The following is a 5,819-nucleotide window of genomic DNA, read 5'->3' as shown; positions in this document are numbered from 1 at the left end:
CACAGCAACACAACAATTTAACTTTCCAAATTTCACAAATAATTTCTGTATAAATCACAGTTTAGTCTTTTTTTTTCATAGCAGAATGTGTAAATTAAGCTTCACCTTTCATTCAGAGAGAGATGGGAGAAAACAAATGTCCTTCAATTGGATAAGCAGTTGTTAAAGACTCAAGGGGAAAAAACGAGTCAAAATGACTTGTACAATATTTCACATAGCCACGAAGAGATAAAAATAGCTCTGTCAATACATAAGTACCACAAACACCATTGCAGGATAAATTGTAACACTTTTATCTATCTCTCTTTTCTCCTCCTTCTTTATAACATGGACAATTCATAAAACCATGTCTATCTCATTGTGTGACCTTGGACAAGTCACTCAACTTCATTGTGCATAGCTTTCCTAACAGTAAAATGAAAGGAGTAATATATATATGCCTTTGAAATGTGCTTTGTCATAGACCAATGAAGCATTCAGTAAAACTGTTATGTATTATTAGGTATTATTTTATTAAATATTAGTTTACTTTGCAGGCCAAATACTGCCCTTATTTCCATCAGTGCAATCAGATTCCATTGCAGTCATATTACTATCTAGGGTAAAGCTTTTAATTTTTTTTTAATTCCATTAATATTGATTCTGTTTCCCAGTACATATTTGTTATATATGCATATGGGTCAATAATATGCAGGTGGGGATAACAATTATTAATTGCTCTATGCTCTTTAGAGAAGATAAATGTAAAACTTTGTTTCAGAACTGACCTTGACTCAGTAGATCTCATTTTGATTCCATATTTCTGTTTTTTGATTGTTTACAGTTTTGATGAGTCAAGATTTTAGAGTCTGGTCTCTTTCCCTCCTATTCACTCCAATTCTTTTAAGACATATAAATAAAGTCATTGCCATATTGCATCAACCCAGTAGTAGATCTATTCCAATATCCTGTCCATGAGAGTCGTCACCATCAGCTCTTTCAGAGAAAGGTGCATGACACCTTGCAGAAAGTAGTTATGAAATAATCTGCGCACAGGAAAAGTTTCTTCCTTACTCCTAATGGTTAGAGGCTGACTTATTCCCTGAGGCATGGGGATCTATATCCTCTTCAGAACTCTTGGATACTTGCTCTTTTAACTCTTTATTTTCTGGCTATACTGAAAGAAGGACAGGAGACACTTGATATGGATTTTATTCAGGCCACAACTTTATTATATTGATATCTGGGACTACCTGGCAAATAAAGTGTGCAGTGTAGGCAAATCCATGTTTATTCAAATCATTACCCAGGGCTTCCAACAGCTCCCCTTAATTTTCCATCCAGGTCCCCCATCTTTACCTTACCTTGCCATTCTTACCATCCACCACCCTCCTAGGAGGGTTAAGGTGGGCTATAAGAACGGGGAGGGATGTTGGCTCCCTGCCATAACAATCATAGGAGTCCCCAACACCCCTCTCCCATTCTGTTCCTTTATCTAACACCTCCTTTTAAGTCCTTTACCAGGCCATTTATCTGGTCACTGGATGCAGGAGCGGGGAAGTGCCATGTCTCTGATCCTCCCACTCCCTTCCAGAAAGTCCTAAGCACCACCAAACAGCTGTTTGGTGGCGCTTAGGACTTTGGGGGGAGGGGGAGGGATGTGGCATGCTCCGGAGAGGAGGTGGAGGGGGGGTGGGAAGAGGTGGGCCTGGAGTGGAGCGGGGACAGGAAGACCCAGGCCTGGAGCATTCCCGGTAATATCCGAGCCTGTTCTCCAGAGAAGCTGCTGCTGCTGCAGCAAAGGTGCTTCCTAGCGTCCTTGCCTGCAGGGGGCTATGCCTGTGTGGGGTAAGCCAGGGGCACTTCCCAACCACAGTACAATACTGTACAGTATACAGTATAACGCCTTTTGTCTGCCCCCCCAAAATTTCCTTGGAACCTAACCCCCGCATTTACATTAAATCTTATGGGCCAATTGGATCCGTTTAACATTGTTTCACTTAAAGTTGCATTTTGCAGGAACATAACTGCAACGTTAAATGAGGAGTTACTGTATTTGCCATCTCTAGGGGAGGGAATGCTGGTGCTGTCTTTCAATTACATTTTATTTTTGTGTTGTGAGACAGGTTGCAAGGAAGGATGGTGTGAATAAGTTTTACAAAACCAGCCACTGTAAGGTGGGGTTTTTTCTGTAGTATTTTACCTTTCCCTATGAACAGTGGCCAAAGTCACATATGACATCCAGATGACAACAAGTGTCTGCTCTTTTATATGGTCCCTGGCAGCCTGGTTCTTTGACAACTCAGGAGCCAGGAGATGATGAAATATAGCTCCACTTGAATACTTCCCTACACCAGAGATCAAGCATGTCAAATTCCAGGAGACAAACAGTCCTAGGTGTATTACAGAGTGGATGCCTCAAGGCTGCTCAGGAACCTGGAGCAACGTGATGGCAGTACTATAATAATGTGCTTCTCTACAAAATGTTTCATATAAAAATTTTCTTGAACTCTGTGGAATAGAATAACAAATACATCACTCTATTACCATATCATCTGTTCTCTTTTCTTCTTTTTTTTAAGGGAAGAAGACTTGTACTTACTAACATGTCACCTTTTATAAACTGTCACAAACTTGTTTGCTGACTCACTCTTTGGTAGCCTGATTTCCCAAAGTTGTCCAGTGATTTTTGGAAAGTTTTTCTAATTAATATATGCAGGTCATAGCTCTTATTTTGTATACTTTTTTTCAGAGATGAGAGTAATTAGGTGGTGAAGGCTGATTTAGTTTCCTATGAAAGGGAATTTACATTTTTAAAAAGCTACACTTTACATTTGAAGTCACATTATATAAAACCAGCAAGTAATGAAAATGAGGAAAATTAATCTTCACTCAAGAGGAGTATTCTAATGAACAGTGTAATGTAGTGCTGTTGCACCATTCAATAATATCTTGGTACTGATAAAAAATACATTTCAAAATATTTCCTCTCTCACCCTTAGTCTCTCTCTTGTTTATTTAGATTGGAAGCTCATTGGGATAGGAGTATATTTACATAACTCTTGCACACTGTTGTGCTCATCTTGGTTGGAACCTCCAGATGCTACTGTTATACAAATAATAATAACTGACACCATCTTCCCATCAGTAATTCTGTCTTTCATTCCCCCACCATCCTTTGGCAAATGGGCCCCTCAGCCAGGCTCCTAAAGTGTTCCCAGACATTAGGCAATATAGTTAAAGTTAAAGGGGTCTCTTTCTTGTAGTATATGACAGGACACAGGGAAAAAAAATTCCTGCGTCTGAGATTAGCAGTCTAAAAGAGAGCTGGCCCATGGTATTGGCTTACTACCATAGAGAGGTAAAATAAAAGAATAGATATTCTTCAAATTCTTCTTGGAAAGGCACATTTATAATCTTAATAGGTTACATTATAGGAATCCATCCAATGCCAAATCTATACATTTATTTTAGAAAATAAGTTTGTGCAGGATAATTGCTATTAATGTTAACTGAGTCAAAGAAACTCATCACCCAGAACAGCTCCCACTGAGCCAGTAGAGTCAGTTATTATGTCAAATTGAAACAGTTTGGTGGCCTGGCACCCAAGCTAGCAAAAGTGATCCTTTTTATAATTTTTAGCAACCTCCCATGTTTCTACACTGCAGGAGAAGTCCCAAGGGTCCATGAACCAAAAGGTAGAAAGGATAAGGAAGAGAGATAAATATTGGGGACCACCAAGGATGGGAACTGTGATGTTAAACATAATCATGAATGATCTGGAAAAGGGGGTGAACAGTGAGGAAGCAAAATTTGCAGATGATACAAAATTACTCAGGATAGTTAAATCCAAGGCTGACTGTGAAGAGTTACAAAGGGATCTCATTAAATTGGGTGACAAAATAAGAACATAGGAATGGCTGTACTGGGTCAGACCAAACGTCTATCTAGCCCAGTATCTTGTCTTCCAACAATGGCCAATGTCAAGTGCTTCAGAGGGAATGAACAGAGCAGGTAATCATCAAGCAATCCCATCTCTTGTCACCCATTCCCAGCTTCTGACAAACAGAGACTAAGGAAATTCAGTGTTGATAGGGACAAATTAATGTGCATTGGAAAACATAATCCCAACTATACATATAATATGATGGGATCTAAATTAGCTTGCTATCACTCAAGAAAGAGATTTTGGAGTCATTGTGGATAATTCTCTGAAAACATCTGCTTAATGTTTAGTGGCAGTCGAAAAAGCTAAGAGAATGTTAGAAACCATTTTGAAATGTGTAGATAATAAAACAGAAAATATCATAATGCCATTATATGAATACATGGTACACCCACACCTTGACTACTACATATAGTTCTGGTATCCCCATCTCAAAAAAGATGTATTAGAATTGGAAAAGGTACAAAGAAGGTCAACAGGCATGATTGGGGGATGAAATAGCTTCAATATGAGAAGAGTTTTAAAAGACTGGGATTGTTCATCTTAGTAAAGAGATGACTAATGACGGATATGATAGAGTTATATACAATCATGAATGTTATGGATAAAGTGAAAGATATTTACCCCTCCAATAATACTAGAACTAGGGGTCACCCAATGAAATTAATAGCAGGTTTAAAACAAACAAAAGGAAGTACTTTTTCACACAACACACAGTCAACCTTTGGAACCCATTGCCATAGGATATTATGAAGGCCAAAGGTATAACGGGGTCCAAAAAAGAATTAGGTAAATTAATTGAAGATGGTTCCACCAATGGCTATTAGCCAAGATGATTAGGGATGCAACCCTCTGTCCTAGGTGTCCCTAAACTTCCAACCGCCAGAAGCATCTGCTGCTGTCCACTGTCAGAGACAGGCTACTGGACTAGGTGGACCATTGGTTTTCCCAGTATGGTCATTCTTATGTTCTTCTGATCCTTGTAGATATGATTAATCCTTAATCCAGTTAGGCCAAGAGTCCAGGGTGCTGCATGAAAGGGGAAAGACACATGGGGAGAGGCAGACAGATGAAAGAGATATAGGGATACTGTGTAGCAAGAGGGTGCAGACACAAGGTGTGGAGCAGGGAAGATATAAGTGACAGTGGTATTGGAAGGAGAGACATTAAACAGGGGAATGTATGGAGATTCCATGGAATAAAGAAGAAGAGTGGGAAAGGGGAGAAAAGGAAGCAGTAGAAAAGTGAGTAGAAAGGCGGAAGAGAATAATATAAAGAAGTGAGAGATGATATGAAGATAAAGAAAGAAGACAGAAGTGGGAGATGGAAGGAAAGAAAGAGAAGGGAATGAAGAAAATGGAAAAATAGACAAAAGCAGGAAAGTACACTCAAAACTTTGATGGTAACCTTTTAAATGTAATTGTGTTTATACATTTTATTGTAGGGCATATTCCTCTTCTGAGAAAGAAGATGAATTGTTTGCAGGACAGAAGAGTGAAAATTAGACTGAGCATGAATTTGGTGAGAAAGGGAATTTACCAGTACCAGCCACAAATGTTTATATCAGTTTTTATTTCTATTATAGTATTGTCTTAGTGCCCCAACCAAGATCAGAGCCAATTGTGCAAAACACCGTACAAGCACATGGTAAAAGTTAGTCCTTGCCTTAAGAGTTTGCAATATAAATAGTCAAGAGGAACAAATGCTGGGAGATAGGAAGAGTTTTTATCTCAATTTTATAGATGGGGGAACAACAGTACAGAAATTAAATGAGAATTGAAAGCAAACTTCCTGAGACCAGGCCAGTGCTTTAGCCATATGACCATCCTTCCTCAGAAAATAGAAAGCTACTATTCTTCTAGTCCCTTCTTTTCTCTATTCTCCATTCTTCTTA

This window comes from Mauremys mutica, chromosome 1 (genome assembly GCF_020497125.1).
Source record: "Mauremys mutica isolate MM-2020 ecotype Southern chromosome 1, ASM2049712v1, whole genome shotgun sequence".
Lineage (NCBI taxonomy): Eukaryota > Metazoa > Chordata > Testudines > Geoemydidae > Mauremys > Mauremys mutica.
Note: the sequence above shows the minus strand (reverse complement) of the source record.